The sequence below is a fragment of the Panthera pardus genome, unplaced genomic scaffold, assembly GCF_024362965.1.
Source record: "Panthera pardus isolate Hobbes unplaced genomic scaffold, ASM2436296v1 HiC_scaffold_10, whole genome shotgun sequence".
Classification (NCBI taxonomy): Eukaryota; Metazoa; Chordata; class Mammalia; order Carnivora; family Felidae; genus Panthera; species Panthera pardus.
The window spans coordinates 67,046,210-67,073,586 of NW_026526655.1; the positions used below are offsets into that span (position 1 = coordinate 67,046,210).

Genomic DNA, 27,377 nt, shown 5'->3' on the forward strand with positions numbered 1-27,377 from the left:
GCAAAATTGGATGGATGCATTTCTGGGACCAAAGGGGAATGTGGGCATGTTGGTAGATGTCTGTGTGGAGGGATTTTGGTGTCCAACGATCATCACCTCATTGGTACCAAGGATTCTACACCTCACTGGATGCCCACATAGAAAAGTGGGAGGCTGGGGATCATACTCTGCTTTCTCCACACATATAAGCATTCTTAGACTTAAATCAACCCTGTGTGAGAAGATGAAAGAGGAAAAATGTATATTGGCTTAGTATAAACTTGAAAGCATTGGGGAAAGCCTCAAGTGACTCAGTCTACCTCTAACTGACTAAATTTATTTTCTGCCATTAGGCAAAATGGGGTCTGGAATGAAAAACTAAGTAAATATCATTCCTTGAGCACATGCCTTGAAAATATGGTACGTGCTATATTTGTCTCTCTTCATTATATGTAAGTTCCTTGATGGCAGGCACTGTATGTTTTTATCTTTGTCTTTTCAAAGCTAAACTAGCACTAACATATATTAAGGTGCTCTGTCAATATGAATATATTTTAATTAGTGATAAACTCATAAAATCATAGTTGTTTGCTCTAAGGTAAATATCAAATGTCAAATAAAACGAATAGCATTTTGATTAGGAGTTGAGAAATCTCCTTTAATAAACTGTTAAAAGTCATTTTCATTTGGTGGCGCCTGGGTGGCTCAGATGGTTAAGCATCTAGCTCTCAGTTTAGGCTCGGATCATAATCTCACAGTTCCTGGGTGTGAGCCCCATGTTGGGTTCTGCGCCGACAGTGCGGAGCCTGATTGGAATTTTCTCTCTCTTTTTCTCTCTCTGTCCCTCCCCCACTGTTTCTCAAAACAAATAAATAAATAAATGAAGTCATTTTCATTTTGCTTATATATTGCGTGCTTCAATGTTCTTATAAAAAATGTTTTCTCAAGTACTTTAAAGACATAGATATAATAATACATAACCATTGATTTGAAATATCTCATATAAGATTAATTGTTCCTCACATCATATACACACACAAAAATAATCCACAGATCTAAGTTATCTAGACCTCAATAAAGTTTAGGATACTTTTCCACATTCAGATATTAATTCTTTGTAAATGTCTTACCAAGAGCAACACAAAAGTCTATCCATAAATGTGTATACACTGTTCTTTAAGGAGTCTGGTTACTCACTTGGAAAATAATCCAGCCTGTGAGAAGAAAAAGTTTTCAGAAGACCAGCACAGACCACAAGAGAGATTTTTGCAAAACTCCACATGCAGGGTGTAAGGTAATCTAAAAATCCAAATTTTCAAAAAGAAATTTGTAGGTTTTATTTTAATTGTACTAGTTTATGAGTGAATAAAGTTTGTAAATTTAGAAAATTTAGAAAAAATATTGGTGAGGTGCAAATAAATAAATGAGTATGGGAAAGAATCTCTGTACATACTCTTATGCAGGAGAGATGTTCTGTTTTACCTGATGATAAAGAATGAGGATGTTTTTCCTTTTGCTCAATTTTGTGTGTCTGCCAGTAGATGGCGGTACCATGTTGAGTGCTGTCAGCCTTTTTTTTTTTTTTTTTTTCTTCCCCCCCTCAAAGCTGTTTTCTGATATATGTTGGGTACCATAGAGTGAATCTCAGAACAGGAAGCGGAGGCATAAGCAGAGAGGATTCTGGAAAGGTCTCTTTGTTTTCTTGTCCACAGAGAAAGCAAAGAAAAAAAACCATTGTAATTAATTTGTAGACCTCTGTGGCCAAAAATCTGAACAACTGCAGAGGAAGGCACCTTATACTCTAACCATCTTGGATGCGGGGCTTTGTTATGCTGTGATCTGTGAGGCTCTGTTTTATCAGGTAAGCTGGCAAAACATTTAATTATCTGCACCATAGAATCTAGCCACCAGATCATTTCTCTTTTTTAAAATCATCTTCATGCTGCTATTTTTAACCTAATGCTGTTTTAATGTAAATTACAGCAACCAAAGTCATCATTTGATGTGTAAACTGCTTACTATTCCTTTATCTCTCAAAGGAAATAGAGCCTCTGTCTAGAAATGGTGACTTATGGTAGAGACTAGGCATTACTGATCTCGTGTTTTTGAAACATGCAGATGGTTATGATTCATTGTATTCAAAGAAAATTATTTTTTATTGCACAAAGCTAACCTAATGGTTTTTGTGGCTGTACATCGTTTATTTAAATGTCCAGTGTGTTCAGTATTCCAGTGTGTCCAGTATTTCTTAAACATAAATCTATAGTGAAATTGGAACTATCGTCCTTGTGCTGTAGTCTTTTATTTAACAGCTTTGGAGGGGCCATGTGTATAGGGAGCAATAACAATATAGAGGTGTAATAATCTATTTTCAGGGAGGGAAGAAGATAATAAATACTAACCATTAAAAAGAGATTTAACCTTTTAATAATAAAATCACCCCTATATGTTCCATAATATGTTATTTCTTTTATATTTTAATATGTTCATTTTTATATTAAATATTTAATTTTTAATTTATTGACTTAAAAAAGGCTATTATATTTTCTGGATGAATTCTCTTATAAGCTTGATATATTTCTGTTTATTTTTTTTCTCTATAGATTTAATAACTGGTTATTATGATTATTAAATATCAGAGAGAGCCACTTGAGCCAAAAGGAATAATTATTTAGTTTATTATATATATATTTATGTAGTTTTCTTTATAATATTTTATAGCATAACCACAAATACTTCATTTAGTTAGCAATCACATCCTTAGAAGAAGAAGTTATTGGCACAAAATCTATAGTCATTAATTGAAAGAAGTGTTTTAAATATCATAAAGTTGTTTTTTTTTAATACAACAGGTGGTGTAATGTAGCATATGAGAACAAAGATAAAGGCATAAGTGCTTGTAGGAATTTGCATGCCAAGATTTCACCGCAACATTCCAAGTAGTGTGTGCCCTATGTGAAATAAAGACCTTTGATTTTAACCTGGGTTTCCAGTTAGTACTGGTCAAAATGGCCTAAAAATAGACATTGAGTATTTAAAAGCAATTGTAATTTCTAATGATATGGGCAAATACTGATTTCTCACTTAACACTTTACACTGAGTAACAAACAATAATACTCCCCCTAAAAACATAAAATAGTGGTTGCCTTAGAGAAAAGCCCTGAGTCTTGTGTATATCAGAAGAACTCCTACCATAGGATATGAAGAAAACTGTTTCTTGGAAAAGGGTTCCCAGAAATGGATGCTAATTGGCTTCGGTGTATTGTATATTCCATGCTTCTCTACAGGTGACTGAATATGAGTAACTTTGTTTTACGTGAACACAGGAGCTGGTCTTGATTGAACTGTTTTACATTTATGAATGGATGCTTATACTTCAGCCCTCAATACAAGCAATTTTTTTCAGTGTAGTTGTAATAATTTCTTAGTTATTTGTCTATATATGTAGTCACCATGTGAAGAGCAAACATACACAGAGTTCTTCACAAAATTTGTTCTTTGAAAATTTTTAAAAATAAAACCTGTTTTGATTAAACGATACATCAAATAAGTTTGGGTATCTTATTCTTTAGAAGAATCTAATAGTGACTTCATTTGTAAGGTCAAGAATAATTTATGTAATTTATGTAATTTATCATGTAGTAGAGATAAACAGGTTGAGCACTGAGCTGGAAGTCTTAGTTTTTGATTCAAGTTCTGCTACAAATAATGAGCTTTATCACCTGAGAAAAGACACCATGTATCACTGACGTGCATTTTCCTTGCCTGGAGGGTTATTAGAATCAAAAATATATGAGGACACTTTTTATTTATCTGGATTTTTGCCAATTTATTTCTCAGCTTAACTGTAATATGATACATCCTCAACTCTTACTGAGTTGTATATTACCACTAATGGTGCATTAAACCTGGAGATAGAAAAATAGAGGAATAGAGATGTTTTAAAGGTCCTTGGTCACTTCCTTCTGTGGTGGAAATGACTAGGAAGCAATATGGAGAAGTGGGGAAGAGCAAGGGCTGGCGGACTGAATCCTAGTTCCACTGTTAAATGACAAAGTATTTAAACTTTATAAGCCTCTCTTACATCATCTATAAAATAGGAATGATGTCTATGCTGCAGGATTGTGTAAATAAATAACGTCTGTTCAGTGCTTATTATATATCCTGGGACATGATTGAATGCCTACCCTTCCCTCTTCCCCTGTTCCCCATTAATAGTGATGGTGATATAATGTCTTCCACCACAACAGGAAGAACTGAATGAAACCGCCAAGAAATTTTGTAGTTAAAAGTGATAATTCTCATCCTAGAAGAGTGCCCTTGCTGAAACAACAACAACGACAACAACAACAACAACAAATGTGCTCTTTGTAATAATATTGATTAGTGCTAACATCCGGGGCATTTCCTGGGAGTTTAAAGAACTCTCATAATACCTTCTAGAAGACCATTCTTTTGTACAATGATATATTATCATGGACTCTACTTTAAAGACTTTCTTCTTTTTAACACAATAGGGCCAAGGGGCTTTATTTCACTGGCGCATTAACAGATATACTTATCAGACAAAAGACCTCTATAAAGATTCACAAAGAAAATTTAGGTTTCACCAAGAACATTTAAATACCAAATAACTTGTACTATAGCCATCAAATAACAAAGTCTAAATCCCAGAAACGACCATAGATGTTGGCTTTGTGATCAACTCACAAAGCTCTACTGCTTAAATCTTATTAATGATACAATAAAAGGTGGAGAGGCAAATTGTGCCTGATGAAATTGTAGGCATACTGCAAAATCCCTACTTCCCTCCAAAAGTTTTCTCTACGTGCAGTTTTGTGCTCTTGACAGCTCGTCAAGATCAGCTACTGGGATCTTAGGGAGCTACGGCTGGGATGTGCTTTCAGCACCCCAGGCCTCCTAATCCTGCCCTTCAACCACCCCTGGGCCTCTTTAAACTGACTCAAGTAACTGCACTGTCATTTTCATCTTCATGGCAGCCAAGATGACTTAATGGGCTAATGACTGGGCAGATGTGAGAAGTTCGGGAGGCTTAAAGATACGAGGGGAAGGTTTTTCAGTTACACAGTGCTGTGCTTGGAATTTGTTGGTAGTCCATCTTCCTTGAAACTAGGTAACTCCAGCTTTTGTGATTCCTTATATTTAGGGTTGAAATTAGCTGAAAGCAGTCATAAGTAAAAGAATATGAAGATAAATGCTTTCTTTTCCATTAAAGAATGAACATGTGGCTAGACAGTCAAATTTCTTTGCATGAGTGGCTGTACAGATTACTTTTTCTCATTATCATTCATGTATAGGAACATTGTGAACTCACTGAAGGTTGGGAATTAGTATTTTGTTTGTCATCTAAAAACATATTATTCATTCTATCTTAATATTCATGGTTGATTTACAAGTTTCCAAAACTATGAAGATTAATCACCTACCTGCCCCTGAAGTATAATTTAATATTAACAGTACACTTCTGCACTTTTAGGATCTGTTTTAAATTTTGATTAATTTCAATTCTAAATTATCTTTGCTTCCACTTGAATTTTACCCCATAAGCAACTTTAATGGCAATTCACCATAGAACCTGGTATCTGAACTATTACTTCTTGAGGTAGACTCTTGTTTGAGGTGATTATAAAATTTGGGAAGGATAAAATCCAGTTGTATTGTTGCTTGTGTTGCAAGGTCATATATTTATCTTTGATTAGGAAGCTACTTTTTAGTTCAGTTTTACCTGATGATAGTTTTCACTCTGTGGTACCTTTTAATGGGATATAACGAGTGTAGATACCTATTTCAGAGCAGACTAGTGTTAATTTTACTTGATAATATGGTAATAAAGAAAATGTGGCTCTCCTATTATGCAAAGACATGCTTTGTTCTATGAACTGCCTGACAAGTATCAACTCTTTGGGTACCTAAAACTCGAATCTATATCCAGACATATAATTAGCCACAGTAGAAGAATTCTTCAAAACTTATATGAATGCTTATTGGATACCACAAGCTTTAAGGTGCCTTATTTATTGATTTTTTTTATACTCTACCTCTTTCCTTCAGAATTTGAAGTGATAAAGGACCTTATAGAGAGAATTTTAAAGATATTTCTTCCCAAGATATATGAATAGAGAAAAACTGCAAAGTAACTTATATACAAGTTTACAATATTTTACATACATATATATATATACATATATATATATATGTATATATATACACACACACACAAATACAGTGCCTATGCTAGGTGGTGGTTTGTAGAAGATAATTCTCAGAGGTTGTTTCAGTTCAGAGAAATCTTTTAAAAGTCTGGAGTTATTTCTGTAATAATTGAATTAGGTTTTCATCCTTTTGGAGACTGCATATAGGGAGCCCTTCATGTGATTAAGCTCTGTGCTGGCACAAAGTGAAAGAAATGATGGTGCTTAAATTATTAAACAGTGGTTGAATATTGTTTTATTCAATGGGTGAATTCAAAGATGGGAAGTCACTCTTTAAATAACTTTGGCCATTTTCTGCCAAGAAGCTTACTTTGGGGAATTTTAATCTCTTAATATTCAGAATATACTTTATTCTTACTTGGGTTGTACAGAACACTGTGTCCTTTTCCTTTCCCAAGAGATATGACTGAAATAATTCACCAAATCCCAGTTTTTACTCCTAAGTGACATTGTGCTTCTGATCTATAATCCAAAATATTCTTGCATAGGTCTTAACAAAACACATTTTAAGGGCTTACGCCTCTATTTAAGAACCAGTCACCTGTTTGTTAGTTTCTCTGTCTCCTCAGTGTTTTTGCTTGTGACATTCATTTTCCTCTTTGTAAATTATTTCTGTTCTACCTAAACAAAGTATTGAGCATTTTCTTTTCATGGAACTTACATCATGGCTAGAAATAATCTTACAAATAAATTCTTAAGGAAACAAACCCAAACTTCTACATGGGCAAAATGGATAAGAAGAGGAATGAAGTCAGCCAGGTTAGAAGTAAGGAACTGGACAGCCCATACCCTTTACAAAGAGGGGAAACTCCATCTTAGGGCTAGGAGACTGTTGAATCAGATGATTTCTCCAAAGAAGCTAAAAAATCCAGATTTTTTTTTAGAATTATCTCTTTTGTTAAACGTTGGCATCTATTTCAAATTATTTATAATACTAGATAGATTCAACAAAACATACCTACAGGCAGGATATGGCCAAAGGAGTTTGGCTGGGTTTTTTTTCCCTTTTGCCAATCCAACCAGTATTTTTACCAGTGAGGGAAAATAAACCTGATGGAGAGGAAATGGCTTGACTGCATTTCGAGGCACAGCCACAATAACACACTTCTTATCTACCATTCCAGGCCTCAACCAACTGCCTGTGATTTTCCTACTACATTCATTTCAAATCCTTGAATGTTCTATACATTACCTCCCATATATCTGTTTTTCCTACTGATATTTATATCACCAAATTTTAATCATCATAGATCCTTCTTACCCCCTTTTTTGTTGCTATTAGTGCTTTCCTTACTGTCACTATCATGTTACTGATATGATAGTTTATGCCCTGTTCTGAAACTATTAAAATTTGTCTTTACATTACAACTCAAAAATAGATCCTTTAGCTGTGAAATGGTAAAAATATTATTAATAGGATATTTACATGTCCTTGAGTCCCATATGGCCTCAAAGTTCTAAAATATCTTATCAAATTATCTTTAATAATAGTCAATAATGATTACAGCTCAAGTAAATCCATTCTTATATTATTTTTCAACAATTGTGTTGGGGTCCACTATCAATCTTTATATATGTGTACCAAAATTTAAAGTGTATTATTACATCAGCATTGGAAGAACAGACAAAAGTATAATTTACAATCATACCACATTCTCTTTCATGGACATAAAAATCTGGTAGTATTAGAGAAGAATACACCTCAGATACATGCACTTGGAATGAGAACTTCTTGTCCAGTAAATGGGAAATCAGGGGGACAAAAGCGCAAAATGAGAAATGAAAAAAAATTAGGTTTTTAAAAACTCACTAATAAAAATGACAGAGGAAAAGAACACTTGAAGGGAAATAGATACGTAAACATCCTGAGAGAAAACAGAGGTACAACATGATAAGCTTTAGTTGCACACTGGAATCACCTGGGAAGCTTAAAAAAGAGCAATGCCAGCTCCACTTTAGATCAATTCAATTAGACTCTCTGGGGCTGAGTCTGGGTATCAGTGTTTATTTAAAAGCTCTGCAAGTATAGTTCAAATATGTGGCCAGCCTTGAAACCAGCTGACTGAAGGAAGGCAGAGAAAAATAAGAGAAGCTAATGAAAGGTTGGCTAGTGAAGTAAAAGCTGAGAAATGACTTTCAAAATTCTAGTAAGTGGATGTGTGTTCAGTAAAGAGACACACAAATGCTTAGGAAAATAACAACAACAACAAAATATATTCCTGTCCATTTCTTCCTTGGTTAAAAAGGCTGGTATTTATTCCATATGTTTAAGCAGTTTTATATTTCAAATTGTTAATTTCCTACCCTTCCCTCTATTTGAAGTTGACCCAGCTGCTGGCTATGGTATATTGTGCAAACTAACAATACAAACAATTGTGCACACTCAGAAATAAGCATCCACGAGCTGCAATTTGTACAACCAGAGATTTCGTTCTCTTTTTATTCTGTACCTCGTAAATTGCTCCTTTGAAAATTAAGCCCTCAATAATCGAATAAGAGTTTCTGTTGAAAGATACTCTTTGAATGTCCAGGTCATCCAACTGGAAACAAAACATTGATTTCTAATTTCTGAAACTGCAATTGTGGTAGATTCAGAGGGAAGGCAGACCTGTAAACCAACAAATTTCTTAAGGCCAAATGCATTTAAAAGTGTATTTTCAGAAAGTGATATTTATGAGAAAGAAATGAATTAATCTAATAGCTAAGCAGAATTAATAATGAATTGCATTTCTTAAAAGGAATTCCATTACCAAGATGAGTCAGCTTTTTCAACTCTTTAAGGAGACATTTACTGGGTTAACACCCCAGCTGCTTTTTATGTCGTTTTCCAGCAGTCCTTTCCACAGCTGGGAGGAGACTGCGGTAGCCATTAATAAAACAATCTTCTATGTGCTTCAGGACAAATTATATCCTCAAGTCTTTCCTCTAGATAAGTATCACTTAATATTACTACTTAAGTATGTTTTCTTCACAATTCTTACCATTCTGTCAATCTGGTCAGTAAAATTACCACCCTATAGGAAAGATCTGTTAAATCTCAGGTTGAGAATATCCATATTTTGAAGCAGGGGGCTGGTGTTTCTATGGCAAACAGAAGAAATACAATATTTTGTTTGAGGCTCAATTTATGATGGATGTATGTAAAACCATGCTTGGGTCCTTAAATTGGGATTGGATCATTTACTTAAAAATAATCAACATCCTACCTTTATACACAAAATACTTGGGGTTAGCCAACAATGAAAACGTAAAAAAATAAACCAGTGAAGTGTTAATAGGAATTAAAGCCTGAACCAGAGAAGAAATATTTTGCAAAGAAGGGTCACCTTAAATTATTCAGTGAGTATAGAGAGTGAAAAATTTATTGTTGATATAAACATTCTCTCTACCAACATGGTGACAAGTGTGCTAACTAACCTGATTCTTTGGGGAAAACCATTCCAAGTTGTCATTCAAAAGCAATTAGATCAATTGAAAAGGGAAAGGGTAATGCTCAGGAATAAATAAAAAGTGGCACAGCACATCAAATCACGATGCAGATCTCTATGCAAATTAACACAAAAGAGTCAAGCTACACCACCAAAGCCACAAAAGTGAGCTCTTTCTTATACTTTTGTTGGACACGTTGTTTGCCAGGTGTCCTAAAATTATTCTGAGTCATCGTAAGGCACATCTCTTTTAAACATCCATTAAGTGCACAATAGTGGTGCCACGTCTCCAGCACCCCTCTCTGAGACTAATTTAATCATAAAATAATACACACTTTTTCAACAGTCCATATCCCTCAAGAAAGCTAAATTTAGAGACTTTGTGAGAAAATATTTTCTTAAATTCTTAAATTCTTAAATTAAGAGAATATATTCTCTTAAATTCTTCCGGAATAAAAGGTTTCGGGACTAAATATTTAAAGCTGAAAAAGGCACACTTGATGTGGTAACTCTTCGTATTTTTCCAATCAAAATTTTTTGTTAGCCTGAAAGAATAAAGTCTATTAATTTTTTAAAGGGGGGGGGGTCACTTGAAGAAGGAGCGCATTCAATGCTCAATATTGCCGAAGCAATTTTATCAGAATCCTCAATTACCCAAATCCTTGAGGAGACATTTCGGGTGGCACGCTTGAAACATTGCAGGAATGCCACAGATTCCAGTTCTTTCTAGCATCTTTCTAGCATCTTTTCCCTTTGGCTTTTACATTTCTCCTCACTATTGCTGCCCTCTGTTAGCCAGGGGCTCACTTGCTAGATCGTCCATCCTGGGTAGAGCCAGGATAGACAGGCGACACCAGTCTTGGCTCTCGTGAGCAAGCTGGTTGCTGCAAATCCTTTCCTGAAATAAAGTCGTGCATCACATGTAATTTTTTCTTACCTGAGGCATTCTGGTTGTCTTTAGCCTCGAAGGAATTGAGCATTGAACAGCATCCTTCCTGCCTTTACATGCAGAGACCTTCCACTGTGTGTTCCTGCTATAGTGAGTGGCATCACTGACACCTAAATCAGGGCGGTGCACACAGGCCCTTGCTCTGATTTTTGGTGCCAATGATGTGCTTAGTGGCTGGAAAGGTGAAAAAAACAAACACTGACTTTTTGGGTCCTGAATTCAGATCCTAGGAGAAATATTTTCAGCTTTTCTGGCTTTAAAAGACCCTATTTTTGTGGCAGGGAAGGTGGTGGCGAGGCTGGGGGTGGGGGGAACTTAGCCAAGTGACTTGTCATATTTCACTGAAAATTAGACAAAGTTTTGTGAGTTTTTTTTTTAAACCTGCTATTTGTGTAGAATTCCCCAGATGAGAAGACTTTTCGTATTACCATTTCATGAAGAAATCATGTATACAGGATTGAATATGTAGAGTTAGAAAGGATTTGAGGGATCGTTCTTTTCAGCAACCAACCTTCCAGCTGTGCTCTAGTCAAGGCATTCATAGTATTTATTCATCAAAAAAACATTGTTTAAAATCTGAGCAAGTCCCAAGTTCACTAAAGTATTCTGAAGATGAAGGTAGCCTCTAGTAAGTATAGCACAGCCTAGCTCAGTTACATGATTGGTCCAGTATGCAGTGGTTCTTGTTGCTCAGAGTAGAAGACTATTGTTGTACGCATCATTCAATTCTCCCAGAAGTTATGGATGTTGGAGTGTGTCTGGTAGAGTCCCAGAGTCTGGATACGGGAACTAGAGTTTTAGAGACAAAAAAGGCACTACAAATGAGCTAGTCAATTTTCCTCCTCTCCCTCTTGTTTACAGATGTGGACAATGAACACCTAAGATGTTGAGTGTTCAATATGTCACAACAACTGATGGCAAACACAAGCCTAAAATACAGGTTACCTGAATGGCAGCCTCCATTTGTCTCCTGTTTTCCTCCCTCTCTTCCTTACCTTTTCATTAAATCTTTTTTTCTAAAAAGATAGAGCAGGGAAAACTTATCCATTATGTTACACTGTCTTCTGTGGCACTATGTCAGGGTGATCAGAGTGCATGGCATTATAATCATCTATTTGTGGAGCATGCTTAGTAGAGAAGCTCCCTCACGTGGCCGGGTCCTCACTGGTGAAGAATCACGTGACAGCTGAACCTCAGCCCCATCTAAATCAAACACCAATTCCACTAGAACTGATTGGAAGGGAGTGATTACAGCCTCTCTGTTCCAGGCTAGATAAATCTTAAACCTCTTAATTTTAAACCTCAAAGGAATTCAGGTTATATGTGAGGAAGAAAGCATTGCCATCTCGAAGTAATGCAAGTTGTTGTTTTTTTGTGGTTTGTTCTTGTTTTGTTTTGTTTCTGTGCCTCAGATTGCTTTATTTAATGCCTGTCCTCTTTTAGCACAAGAGGGAAGGGACCATTAATTTTCTTTCCCCCACCTTTTTAAAAATTTTGATTTTAGTTAGCTAACATACAGTGCAATATTGGCTTCAGGAGTAGAATTCAATGATTCATCACTTATATACTATAACTAGTGCTCATCACAAGTGCCTTCCTTAATATACATCACCCATCTAGCCCATCCCCAACACATCTCCCTCCATCTGTCTCAGTTTATTCTCCATCACCAAGAGCCTCTTGTGGTTTGTTTCCCTCTCTTTTCTTTTTCCCTCACTTCCTATATGTTCACCTGTTTTGTTTCTTATATTCCACATATGAGTGAAATCATATGGTATTTGTCTTTCTCTGATTGATTTATTTCACTTAGCATAATACATTATAGCTCTACCCACATCATTGCAAATGGCAAGATTTCATTCTTTTTGATGGTTGAGTAATATTCCATTATATACACCATATCTTCTTTATCCATCATCAGTTGATAGACCTTTGGGCTCTCTCTGTAGGTTGGCTATTATTGATAATGCTGCTATAAACATTAGGGTGCATGCACCCCTTTTGAATCTGTATTTTTGTATCCTTTGGGTAAAAACCTAATAGTGCAATTGCTAGATCATAGGATAGTTCTATTTTTAATTTCTTGAGGGACCTACAGAAACAGTAGTTCTCCAGGGTGGCTGCACCAGTTTGCTTTCTCATAAACAGTGCAGGAGAGTTCCCCTTTCTCTGCATCCTTGCCAGCACCTGTTGTTTCTTGCGTTGTTAATTTTAGCCATTCTGACAGGTATGGGGTACAATCTCATTGTGGTTTTGATTTGTATTTTCCTGATGATGAGTAATGTTGAGCATCTTTTCATGTGAGTGTTAGCCATCTAGATGCCTTCTTAGAAAAGTTTCTATTCATGTCTTCTGCCCATTTCTTAACTGGGTTATTTGTTTTTTGGGTGTTGAGTTTGACAATTCTTTATAGATTTTAGATATAAACTCTATATCAGATACATTATTTACAAGTATCTTCTCCCATTTCACAGGTTGCTTTCTAGTTTTGTTGATTGTTTCCCTCACTGTGTAGAAGTTTTTATCTTGAAGATGTCCCAATAGTTCATTTTTGCTTTTGTTTCCCTTTCCTCCGGAAATGTATGTAGTAAGAAGTTGCTATGGCTCATGTCAAAGAAGTTGCTGCCTATGTTCTCCAGGATTTTGATGGTTTCCTGTCTCACATTCAGGTCTTTCATTCTTTTGAATTTATTTTTGTGTGTGGTGTAAGAAAGTGGTCCAGTTTCATTCTTCTGCATGTCGCCATCCAGTCTTCCCAACACTATTTGTTGAAGAGACTGTCTTTTTTCCATTGGATATTCTTTCCTGATTTGTTGATGATTAATTGACCATACAGTTGTGGCTCCATTTTTGGATTTTCTATTCTGTTCCATTAATGTATGTGTCTGTTTTTGTGCCAGTACCATACTGTCTTGATGACTACAGCTTTGTAATATAGCACGAAATCCAGAATCATCATGCCTCCAGTTTTTTTTCCTTCCCAGAACTGCTTTGGCTATTCAGGATCTTTTGTGGTTCCATACAAATTTTAGGATGTAGCTCTGCAAAAAAAAGTGCTGGTGGTATTTTCATAGGGATTGCATTAAATGTGTAGATGGCTATGGGTAGTATAGACATTTTAGCAATGTTTGTTCTTCTAATCCATGAGCATGAAATGCTTTTCCATTTTTTTGTGTCCTCTTCAGTTTCCTTCATAAGTGTTCTGTAGTTTTCAGTGTTGATCTTTTACCTCTTTAGTCAGGATTATTTCTAGGTATCTTATTGTTTTGGTGCAATTGCAAATGGGATTGATCCCCTGATTTCTTTTTCTCCTGCTTTGTTTTGTTGTATAGAAATGCAACAGACTTTTGCACATTGATTTTATATCCTGCAACTTTTCTGAATTCATGTGTTAGTTCTAGAAATTTTTTGGTGGAATCATTTGGGTTTTCTACATGGGAGTATCATGTCATCTTCAAATAGTGAAAATTTGACTTTTTCCTTGCTGATTTGGATGCTTTTTATTTCTTTTTGTTGTCTGATTGCAGAGGCTAAGACTTCCAGTACTATATTAAGTAGTAATGGTGAGAGTGGACATCTTTGTCTTGTTACTGGCCATAGGGGAAAGGCTCTCAGTTTTCCCCATTGAGGATGATATTAGCTGTGAGTCTTTCATATGTGGCCTTCATGATGTTGAGGTATGCTCCATCTATCCCTACTTTGTTAAGGGTTTTTATCAAGAATGGATGTCGTATTTTGTCAAATGGTTTTTCTGCATCTAAGTAACACAAGTTGTACCTCAGGATCCCAGTTCTAAAGTTCCCTCAGGTTGCCAAGTGAAAAAGGCAATCAACTCTCAACACTCGGTTGTGAAAACAGTGTGCTGTCATTTTGATTACAGTCAGTAAACAGTCTGTGGTTGCCTGGAAAGAAACTGCCTAAAGCACACGGCACCAGCAGCAGTAGGAGAAATGCGGCTCAGGGCACTCACAGGGAGGGCTCTCTGTAATGGCTGAAGCAGCACTGATGTTATAGTAGGAGTATGGATCAAGGATTATATCACTGTTTGCTTTCTGTTTGCCATGCTGCCAATTTACCTCAAAATAGAAAGCTTTCTATAATTCTGTTGTATTCAGATTTAAATGTGGTTTCCACTCCAGAAACACATGTGCGTGCAGGCACACACCCCCACACACAGAATGTTTGCTTATGGACCAAATAAGTTTTTCACTAGATTGTTGCTTGGTCCCAAATCCTGTGACTTAGGACAAAAATAACAATCTGACCAAGTAAAATAGAAAAATTATCCATCCAGAGAGAGCCCCCCCCTCACTTTTTGAGCATCTCAGAATAGGGGATTGTCCCCCTTTCTAATTCCTGTGTTTGTTTAGGGGTTTGACCATTTGGAGGAGGGTGAGAGGGTAGGGTAATTGTATATATCAGAGCAGCCCTATTCAATAGAAATATAATGAGACCCCTATATGTACTTTGAAATTTTCTAGATACTAAAAAAAGGAAAAATAAACAAGTGAAATTAACATTATTGATGCTATGTTTTTTAAAGCCAACATACTCCAAATATCATCATTTCAAATTTTGGCACTAGCCACATTTTAAATGCTCAACTCCTACATCTGGCTTGTGGCTACCACATCGGACAGGGCATTTATAAAATTTGTTTTAGGTAATTGTATTCAATAATTATCTAATAACTGCCTGCTTACTGTGGTGGCTAGTCAGTAAAATCCCATCCTCCAGGACTTTAACAGTAAATGTAGAAGCAATAAGGCACAACCTTAAGAACAACAGATGATAGAATATTATAATTATTATATGAATTTTAAAGACAATATGTGTGTGCTATGGGAGTTTAGAGGAATGCAAAATCACTTCTAACTTTAGAGTGTAGGTAGGATCTTAACAAGCAATGATTGGTGGTCAATGATATTTCAGGCACAAGGAATGTTTTTGATGTCCAGAGGCCAGAGACTGGAGACTTTCAGGGAATGGCAAATAGATCAGTTTGACATATATGTAGGTAAGTGTGTAAGATGAAACTGCAGAAGCAGATGGTAAAATAGTTTTAGAGAGAGAGTTTGATTACTTTTTCTAAAACAAAAAACAAAAAACAAAAAATGAACAACCACTTGATTTGATGGCACCATTTACTAGCCATGCAATCTTGGCCAAGTTACTTATCCTCTCTGGACCTTATAGTTCCTTTATCTGAAAAATGAGGACAATAACCACATTTATCTCACAGGGTCATTGTAAAGATTAAGTGAGCTGATCAGTGCCTATTGCATAGCAAATGCTTAGTTAATGTTCTATATAATCATTATTATTATGCCTCTACAATATTGATTGTAGGGAACTCTTTGACTAAAGCATTCAGTCTTCATTTTGCTCTGTTTAAAGACAGTCTAGTAAACTTAGCTTATTTATACAATTTAAGGTATACAAGATTTCAATGTGTGTTATTTTAATCTATATTAAATAGGACTACAAAATTAGGAAATATAGTACCCATAGATAATTTGGCTTTTACTGCTTTTTTTAATTTTATCATGTTAATGGCTGTATGATACAAACCTAAGTTACTTTACTTACTTAACCAATCCCCTATTAGTGGACATTTCATTTTTTTCTAGACTTTACTATTATAAAATATACTGCCATAAATAGAATGCAAGCCTTTTTAAAGAGTGCATGTAGGTTGAATTTCTTTTCAGTAAATTAAAATATAAATTATTAAATTTTGTGGGAAAACCAAAATTAAATAATCCATTTATTCAAAAATGCCTCCTGAGCACCTACTATGTGTCATGTACTGTTCTAAGCACTTGGGATTTGTTGGTGAACAAAATAGACCCAAAAAGCAAATATTCCAGCCCTTACAAGGCTTATGTTCTACACAGGAGAGAAAGAAAATGAATAATAAACATTATAAATAAGTAAATGATGTAGTATATAATAAGGTGATGGTGTTTAGACACCAATAAAGTGAGGTAATAAACTGGAGGGGAAGCACAGTAGGTGTCTTTGAGAAGGTGTACATTTGGCCAAGACCTGAGGAAGATGAGGGAGTTAGGCATTCAGCTATCTAGAGAAAGAGCATTCTTGAGAGAGGGAACAGTATATATGTGTCTGGCAGGTGCAGAGGCCAGACAGAAGCCAATCTGGCTAACAAGCAGTGAGGGAGAGGGAGAGGGAGAGCAGGAGGAGATAAGTTCAGCTAGGTTGCTCTAAGGCCATATCGTGAGGCCTTATAGACAATTGAAAGGAGTTTGGCCCTTTCTCTGGGTAACTTCTGAAGGCTTTTGATCAGAGGAATGACATGATTTGATTTCCATTTTTCTCAAACTGATCTGATTGCTGTTGAAAATAGGCTGGGAGCTGGGAGACAGGAAGCTATTGCAGGCTTTTGTAGAATACTGCCACAAATCATTCCAAGACTCTGGGTTCAGAGCAATTATATCACAGGACATTAAATGAATGAACAAATGAGCAAATGAACAAATGAGAGCAATATTAATGGCACATATGTTTCTAACTTCAAGATAAATAAAATTGTGGTTTCTATAAGCCAGTCACGTCAAAGTATGATTCCTGGGCCAGAAGCACCAGCATCATCTGTATACTTGTTAGAAATGCAAAATTTGGGGCCTCACTCATATCTATAGAATTAGCAACTCTAGGGAGGCAACTGGCAAGGCCTTCCAGGTGACTTTGATGCCAATATGAAGAACCACTCCTATAAAACTTAGATGGTGAAAATAGATGGACTGAAAGATTCTTTTCAGTTTTAGGATACTGGGTTTCCAAGTTCAATTTTTTACATTTATTTCATTTTAAAATTAACTATAGTCTTTGAGAATAATAATTTACTTACAAGCAGCATAGACTCATGCTTACGAATAGAAAATTTATAAGTAGCATAGTCTCATGCTTATGAATAAACAGAAAAATTTGACATTAATTACATCCCACTTCTCTATAAAAATACTATGGGAAGTGGTATATTATTTTTTTTTAATCCATGTGCAATAGAAAGTTGAAGAAAAGGAAAATGGAGAAAATGGGGATGATAAACCCGCCAAGACTGTGGATTAATGAAGTTCCTCTTTTAGAATGTACATTTAGCTTTGAGCCTCTTGGGCTCAACATTTTTAGAGTGAACTCAGGAATGAATTTTATACAACTCAGAGAAACAAATCCCAGATTTTAGGTTAATGTGAATCACCATGAAGCTTTCTGGTGGTCAAATATGATCCAGGAGAATCTCTGGAGCACCCAAGGGAGTAGATGTATGGTTTACTTTCCAGACAAACTTCTTGTATTTCACTTCACTGGTGATTTGGTCATTTGGTATTGTCCCCTAGATAAGGGCCTGAAGTCTTAAAACCAAGTGAGCAGCTGGTAGGGTAGGATGATTACAGACATCAGAGAGCCAACCAGCATTCCCACCCAGATGGAATGCTGCCCCTTCCCTGTGGGGAAATGCTGCCAGAGACAGGCTGGCAAAGTCTGTGAATTCCTCAGAAAGAGGCTTTGGATCTGCTTTGGCCCTTGCACAAAGAGCTAAGTCCCCAGAGTTTTATAGCCTAATGCCTGGCAGAAATGGTTTTGATCAGGGTGGGGTCGGGAGAGGAAGGCAGGTATATCATATTATGAGTATAAAGGACAGGATGTATTGAGAGAAAAGAAAATAGCATAAATGGCCAGAAACAGTTACAAGATAAACTAAAGAGGAAAAATGATGGTAAAAACAATGCACCTGGAATAAGACAAAAATTTTTAAAAAATAATGGGACTCAGTCTTAAAGAACACATAAATTGTCAGGATAAACTAAAATACCACAAAAGTGAATATAAATGATTGAGCTCACCTCTACAAAATTCAGCTGTTGATGGCGCCTGGGTGGCTCAGTCGGTTGAGCGTCTGACTCTTGATTTTGGCTCAGGTCATGATCTTATAGTTGTAAGATCAAGCCTTGCACTGGACTCTGCACTGATACTGTGGAGACTGCTTAGGATTCTCTCTCTCCCTCCCTCTCTCTCTGCCCTTTTCCTGCTCACACTCTTTCTCTCTCTCTCAAAATAAATAAATAAACATTAAAATGTTTTAAAAATTCAATTGTTGATATGAGTATTATAACTAATAATGTTAATATAAATATATTAAGAAAAATAAAATTGAAGCAACTTTGTCCAAGGTTTCTCAACTGATGACACCTACCTTTTTCAGGGTAAGGCCTTAACATGCTCTTTGAGCTATCACTTCCTCATTTGTGGCATAGAGAACCTCCCCTTAATTTCCAAAATGCTGAAATTCTGTTAACATAAGTTCAAAATTTGGGGGGATCTCCAGGCCCAATAGTTGTATACTAGATAATCTGAAAGTAAAGTTTCTGAACCATCCTATTTCATCACCTTCTAAATGGAATTCACTGAGTTCAACTAATTTTAGCCATCAGTAGAAGTCTTATTTGATTTAACCTTGTATGGGTCTTTTGGGCAATTAAATTTAGGACATCTGTTAAGCATGTTACCTAGTGTCCCTTCTGTTATGTCCTAAGCAAAGTTTCTTTTCTCTATTTAGTTCTTGGAGAAAGTTTGCCTTTTTATACACAGCTTTTAGGAATTTTTATTTCTTCCTAAAACAGAATAAAGCCATGTAATCCAGTGTGCTTCTGCTCTTTCTTACTTATTGGGAACATTAGATCTAAATTCCAGCCTTGGTTTTTTAAAGTATCAATCGCCCATTTCTAGTAACTTCTATTCATTTCCTTCAGAGCAGCCTTCTCAAACTGTAATCTATGTGCCACCTGCACCAAATTCATTTAGGGAGCTTGTTTAAAATGCAGATTCCTGGGCCATGCCGCAAATCAACTTTTTCAGAATTTCCAGAGATAGAACCCAGAAATCTGTGTCTTTTACAAGTAGCCAAATGATTCTTATGCTTGCTTTAGTTCAGAGCTACTTTAAGGAATCCCCATTCTCTAAAGAATTCAATTACACCAGTTTTATATTTTAGTTAATCTGTAAGCCATGGTCTGCTTTTAAAGATGACTGAGACAGAACTCTTATTAAGGCACAATGTAACTTGAAGTATGAGGCCTAAATTGGAGCATGAAGCCATATACCGAAATCACTATGACTGGGGATTTGGGATTATTTGTATAGTTGGGATTGGCATGTTTATTTGGGATTGGCAAATCTTTCCCATTTGGAGCCCAAGCCATAGAATATATTTTCTCTGATCCACGAAGCAGTGATTTTTTTTTTACAAGAATAGGAAGAGGAGAGAGAAACCAAGCAAATCAGAACCTTTTGGGATGCTTTCTCAAACTACTCTCTTGCTCCTCCTTAAGTTCTTAGTTTCTCTTGGATATCCACCCTCTGTACCTAATCCCCCTCCATGTTCCCAGAGTAAAGTTGACAAATATTTTAGAAATATATCTAAATTGACATTTTGGTTTTTTAACATATGCTCATTTTATGTCAGGATGTAGATAGATTAAGCTATTTAAACACAGTTACTTATGTCCTGGGGAAGGGAAGTAGTGTTTATTAGGCTTGTGGCTGTAAAGTAGAGGAAACATTTACTGAAGGGCTATACATTTATTTTACAAATTAATATTTCAAGCTCTGATGCATGGTGTATCTGATGGGTATTGTTAGTAGCATAATAACAATAAAACTACTATTATAATTATTGCTACTTCTAATACCACTAAAACTTTCAGATTTTATGGAAAACCTACTTTATGCCCGCTATTGTATGAGTGACTTATAGCTGTGTGTGTGTGTGTGTGTGTGTGTGTGTGTGTGTATGAAATAATATATCTCATTTAGTTCTAACAACAGCCCTGTTTCACTAGGCACTGTAAACCTCATTATCTCATGGGAAACTAAAAACTGAATGGGTTAGGTAGCATGTTCAACATTACATAGTTAGCAAGATCCGTGTTACCACCAAATGAAAGGTAAGTGAGATCATACAGGTCTGTAAGGAAGATCATACAGGTACCTGCATACTTTGCTAAAGTGACTAAGTCACTGAAGGCCACAGACAAATTTTAACAAGGGTGTAGGATATATGTTATATTTTAAAAGTCTATGTATAAAATTAAAAAGTGAGATTTAATGGTTTTGTTTGTTTGTTTGTCATAGTAAATTATAAAAGGAGATCTATTGGTGAGAATCCATTACCAGTTTGGCTTATGAGCGAATTGATGTAAACATTGTTTTAAATATCAATTGCTGATTTAAAAGTTACATATAATGCCCTTTGAAATAATTATTGGTTTAACTGGGCTAAGTTATTGCTAAAGGTTATGGCTGATGGAATATGACATCAGATTGTTATTCTTAGGTTAATATTATGCCTTGGTTTAACATGCTAGTTTTTCATCTCTTCTTGTCTAAAATTTACCTTAGAAGCCACTGAATAAGGTTTATTGGTCTTATCTTAACCAGTCAAATGGGGTTTTAGGTGGAGAGGAAAAGGAGCTAAAAAGGAACTAGAATGATGACCCATAACACCAGTGTAGATCACACGTTCCATTGGTCTACTTCTTTGGTCTTTCTGGTATTTGAAGAAAAGAAACAAAGAGGAAGAAAAGAGGGAGAGGAGGGAAGGAAGTAGGAGGTGAAGAACAGAAAGATGCTCTGGAGCTCTGGCATGCCTTCAGAAAGAGTAATTAAATCAAGGCTGCCAAAGAAAGAAGGGCCCCACCCCCACCCCAGGATCCTGGCAGTGGTTCCCAGCCCCATTGTTCCTTGAGCACACCAGGGCACCCAGACCCAGACCCACACCACCCATTTCACTCCAAATACCAAAGATGCTGGACTAACTTCACCTGTTTCCCTTTCTACACAGATTATGGAGCAAGAAAGCTGACACCAAGCCACATCAGTGTTCATCAGGGATGAGATATCTGTCAAGGATTTGTGGCAGAGTCGCTTACAGGAATAAAAACACAGAATTTCTTCTAGGGATAGTATAAGAACAAATGAGATAATTTCCAGAAGTGGCCTGAAGCTTTTCCAGAGAAAGGTGCTGTAACTATCTAAGGTACCTAAACTACCAGTGGCATAAATTTGTGTTTGTGGAAGGTAAACGAAAATCTCTATTAGCTAACAAGGGCAGCTGCATGAGGGGGGGGGGGGGGGAAAGAAGAAGGCAAAAGAGTGATTATCTCCTTCCTTGCTAATATGTGTCTCCAAAGAGGCAAACACTTAGAGATGTGGCAGAGATGACCTCAGGGAGTGAAATGATGCCAAAGGCTATTGATGTAAGAAAGAGAGACTAACCCAGCTTTTTAGTTATTTTTCTTTTAAAAGAAACATCCATCCTGTGTGTTTAGTAAATTACCCAGGATTGTATTTACTTGAATTTTACTATATTTATTTGGTGATCGTATCCATAGCTTAACTGTTGGCATGGGGTAAAGGACATCCAAATAAATATATGGTTAGTATTTGGTTGAAAGCTGGCTTCTGAACTGGCCAAGTTTTTGAACCAACCAAGGAATATTTACTTGTTTGGCGTATCTGCTGCAACTAGCTAGAAAAACTGTCTAAAACCGTCTTAGTCAAGAAGGATGTTTATTGAATATAACAGGCAGTGCAGAGGTTGTTTGGGTCCAAGAGCTGAGCGATCCATCAAGAGCCCAGGGGGAGATCTGTCTCTGTGATCTGCCACCCTCAGTGTTCCAGCTTTGCCCTCAGAATGACATCCCTTCTGGTTTTAAGTTGACTGAAGTAGTGCCACGTATCATACCCGATGCAATAAGGTCGAGGGGACAGAGAATTCTGTCTCTTCCTTGGTCTCCTTCTTAGGAGTGAACAAACCTTTTATAGACACTCCTTTGGCAGGCTTCCCCTCACCTATTCCTGAGGCCTATTCCTGAACCATTGATTGGCAAGGGGCTTAGAGACGGTGTGTGGAGTGGAATGGATGCTAGGGAGTTGAACACACAATTTTCTCCAGTTTGCAAACATACAGTACAAAAATTCAGGAGCTAATAAAGCCAACAATTTGTCTATTACAATGTTATTAATTGTTATTAGTTAGCAGTTGTCTCTCTGTGCTTATAGCTGTCTGATAAAGACAAAGTCACTGGGAACATCAACTCCTAGAAACTATTCCAGGATAAAAATTGTTCTGATGACAGAGACGAGCTCACACTTTCATACTCAGCTATTTTTTTTCAGAGGTATGCCATTGAGTCCAGGTAAAGAAAGACAGAAACAGATCCTCTTATTAAAACAGTTAGCAAATCAATAAATAGCATTTATGTGTGGACAATCATGAGTTTAGCTAACAGGAAGGGAACAGTGGTAGAAAACATCTAAATTTCATCTATATTTGGCCATATAATAGTGATATCCTTGCTGTAGAGTTACTTTCTCAGTAGGTTTAATTCAGACAAGAGTACTGCATCATTCCTTGACACCACAATGAGAGCAAGAGGTAATGATATATAAGAAGCTAGCCTAGGCCTTTAATTTATCTTCAAATAACTCTAAGGTGCTTAAAATATGTCAGTATGTATCCATTAGATGTGAGTTTTATGCTTGTTATTAATTTATTCCTGTTTATCTTCTACATTAAAAACAAAGGTGAGGACTATATTGCTCTATTTCTTAGATTGCACCACTCCATTCCTAACATGGGGCTATATACGTAGTAACCTCCCAGTAAGGTAGCAGACTTATCCTAATTCAATTTCAGAACATGTGAACTAAAAATCCCATTTTGGGGCCCAGGCTATTTCCTGAACTATATTGATTCAAAACCTGTCTTCTTGACTCACCACTTTTACAGCTTGGGCAGATTATCCAACCTACTTGCACCTAGGTTTTTTGATCTCTAAAATGGGAATAACAAGGTTAAATAAAATTAAACGATTAAACCTCATAAGATTAAGTGAGTTAACGTATATAAATTATATGACAGAGTACCTGAGACATAGTAACAGTTTAACAGAGTTTTGTCTATTATCGTTTAATTCTCAAAGCCACCTAGTTAGGTAAGCATACCAACCAGATGTTATTTCAAAGATCTTCTGAAATACAGAAAATAACATTTAATTCTGCCTTGGAGAATGCCCAGTGGTTATTATTATAATGTGCCAAATGCTCTGTATATGCCTTTAAAAAATCATTATTTTCTTTGTCACATACGTGGCCTGAAAATACAGTAAATACCAGATAATTACTATCCCAAAGTGAAAAGCCCTTTAGAAAATGTTAATAACTTTATTCAAAGGAAGGGTAGTCAGCTCCATTTTGTCTTTTAGATTATGCCCTTCTATAATAGTTTCTCACTGATAACAAGAAAACACAGCATCTTTTCCTCAGCAGTGGACACAATCTTTCCCCAACAATTTGCTGTCTCATCATCAAGGACATAAAAATACACTGTGGATTTTTTCCCCTGTAATCTTTCAAGTTGTATAATACAGCTTTCCATCCTTGAAGATGGCAAATTTACAGCCTCTGACATAGTTTTGTCTCCATGGGAACAGACCAGAACTAATTGATTTTGGTCTGTAACATAATCATAAAAATCCCTACAAAGGGAAAGAGAAACTATTGATATTAACAGGTTATAGACCAGTGCAATTTTCCAACTGCTATTCTGGAAATTAGTCAAGGTAAGAACTCCCAGGCTATATGAGTAATGGAGAAAAAATACTTTTGTCTTTGCCTCAGTAATGCCACAGCATATCCCAACTGTTTGCTATGCCCTTTTCCTCAGATTCTGATTCATTAACAAATAGTAGCTTTGTATTCATATTTTTTGGTTTCACAGAGTTTCAGAAGCTTATGTTAGTATCACAGCATACACATATGTGAGCCTGGAAAACTGAATCTAACTACATAAATGTATTTTTATGCAGTTATTTACATATAGCTTAGATCTTTAAAATCAAATCACACAATAGTAAGATTCAAGATAAAAATGTCAACTGTAATAGGAAAAGTCAGTCAAGAATAGAATGTGTGGAAAATGTTTTGCCTCAGAACAACAATTTGTGTTGTCAGTAGACGTTTCAGTGAAGTTTACTTAGCTTCTCTGTGCCTGTTGTTCATTCATTTTAAATGAATTATTTGACTAATTGTCAAATCCAATATACGCCTTTTAATTAGCATCTTCAAAATTCCTCCTTTGGCATCTATGTAACTGTTCTGACTTCACTGTCTAATTTTCCTTTCCTTAAAAACTGGTAGTCACAAGAGTCCTACCTTTGATCTTCTGATTTTTTCTAGACAGTGTAATGCATATTCTTATCTTCAGTTTCAACCAGTGATTCCTTAATCAACATTTTCTCAGCCCAGACGGCTTTCCTGATTCTCAGACCCATATTTTAATTACATACCCAGCTGTCTAACAGGCATCTCAACCTAAATAAATCCCAAACAGAATTTATTATCATGCCCTACAAACGCTTTCCGCTTTTCTGTTGGGTTAATGACAACTTGTGGTTTAAACCAATCTGGGATTGAGCTTAACCTCATAACGCTTCTTCAATCCTCATATCAAAACATCATAAAATCTCATTGATTTTCTCTCTCCTAATTTTGCATTAAATACAGTCCTCTGGCCATGGTTTGTTTTCTCTCTAACTTTTTGATGGTCTACTATCTTCCAAGCATGGTGTTCACCCTCTAGGGGCTTTTTCTTATTTAATGTCACATTAACTCTATGAAATATGTGCTATTATTGCTATCATTATCTTTATTATGCAGACAGGGAAACTGAAGATTATAAAGGATAAAACAAATTGCCCAAGGTCAAACTGCTAGAAAGTCGCAGAGCCAGGGCTTGAATACAGTTCTGACTGTAGGCCCTTAAATAGTACAGCTGTAGTCATATTCTCTTGCCCTCTTCTTTAGATTCCTGGTGCCCAACTGTTTCCTTCTAGGGCAGTTCTCAAAGGGTGGTTTGCAGACAACTGGGGGTTCCCCAGTCCCTTTCAGGGGGGCAGTGAGGTCCAACTATTTTCCGAACAGTAATACCAAGATGACCTTTGCCTTTTTCACTGATAGCGCAAAAGTCATGGAGTGAAAGTGCTAATGTCTTAGCAGGGAGCAAAGCAGCAGCATCAAACTGTAGGACAAGTTTTGACATTTTCACTCCCACACACTTTCAGTAAGCAAAAAGTACCAGTTCACATAAGAACAACTTTGATGAAGCAGGAAATATTATTAATTTTATTAAATCTTGACCTAAGGGACATGTGTTTTTAGTATTCTGTATGATGAAACTGGAAAAAATACATAGAGCATTTCTGCTGCATATTGAACTGCCATGGTTGTCTCAAGGAAAAGCATTTGTGTGACTGTGTGAATCAGAAGCTGAATAAACCACTTTTTCTTTTTTTCATGGAATACCATTTTCACTTGAAAGAAGAAGTGACAAACTATGGTTATTCAGACTCGGATATTTAGCAGATATTTTCTAAAAAATGAACAAAGGGAAAGGCTGTCACTTCAGGAAAAGCAAATGACAGCATTTGTTGTCAGTGTTAAAACTGGAGCTTTCAAGTGGAAATTGGAATTGTGGAAAACTTTTACCTGCCACTACGAACTAGACAGCCTCCCAATACATTATGACTTTTCTCATGAGATCAATGGTGACATTAACGAACGTGACTTTTGAACGTTATTTAATGAAATTTGCCAAATTTTGGGAAATCTGCCTACCAGTGTGCCAATATTTTCCAAATGATCCATACATGCTACAGAATCCATCCAAGAGGCAAGATCAGTAAATAATTCCTGATACAGTTGCAGATTTCACATTGAAACTAATTCAAGCAATTATTATTTGTAGAGTTTTGGTGTGGATCAAAGAATATTCAAAACAGCCTGAAAAAAACAATTAAAAAACTCGTTTTTCCAGCTACATATATATTTATTATGAGGATTTTCTTCATCTACTTCAATCAAAACAACATATCTCAGCAGACTGAACCTAGAAGCAGATAGGAGAATCTGGTTGTATTCCAGACAGTAAAGAGATTTGCCCAAATTTAAAATAAATTCCTGGGGCACCTTGGTGGCTCAGTCGGTTAAGTGTCCGACTTCAGCTCAGGTCATGATCTCATGGTTCGTGGGTTCGAGCCCCATGTCGGACTCTGTGCTGACAGCTCAGAGCCTGGAGCCTGCTTCAGATTCTCTATCTCCTTCTTTCTCTGAATCTCTCTCTCTCTCTCAAAAATAAAAATTGACATTAAAAAAATTTTTTTAATAAAATAAAAAAATAAATTCCTTTTTCTCACACCATTTTTTTTTTCATCTGGGATAGCATAGTTATTTTTTATTAAAAATGTGTTTTGTATGTAAACACACAAGGGCTTGTCATTATTAAGTTAATAAAAGTTTTTAAATCTTAATTTTTAATATGATAAATATGAATAGATAAGCCCCCCATAAACAAAAGCTCTTTGATATCATCAGTAATTTTTTTTAATGTTTATTTATTTTTCAGAGAGAAAGAGACAGAATGCTAGTGGGGGAGGGGCAGGGAGAGAGGGAGACACAGAATCCAAAATAGGCTCCAGACTCCGAGCTATCAGCATAGAGCCCAACGCGGGGCTCAAACTCATCAACCCCAAGATCATGACCTGAGCTGACGTCAGATGCTCAGCCGACTGAGCCACCCAGGTGCCCCGATATCATCAATAATTTTAGGAGTCTAAAAGGGAGCGCCTGCATGGCTCAGTTGGTTAAGCCTCTGACTCTTGATTTTGGCTCAGGTTATTATCTCTTGGTTTGTGAGTCTGAGCCCC

At 36.2% G+C, this 27,377-nt stretch overlaps 1 protein-coding gene across 1 annotated transcript in view; it reads left to right on the forward strand.

Annotated features, from left to right (window-relative positions):
• The first annotated feature begins 1,590 nt into the window (after positions 1–1,590).
• The window catches only part of SCN3A (sodium voltage-gated channel alpha subunit 3), a 114,683-nt gene continuing 88,896 nt past the window's right edge, over positions 1,591–27,377 (forward strand). The window contains exons 1-2 of the mRNA XM_019458056.2: positions 1,591–1,840; positions 21,455–21,649. The gene's annotated coding sequence lies outside the window, so the exon portion shown is untranslated. The remainder of the gene's footprint in view (positions 1,841–21,454; positions 21,650–27,377) is intronic.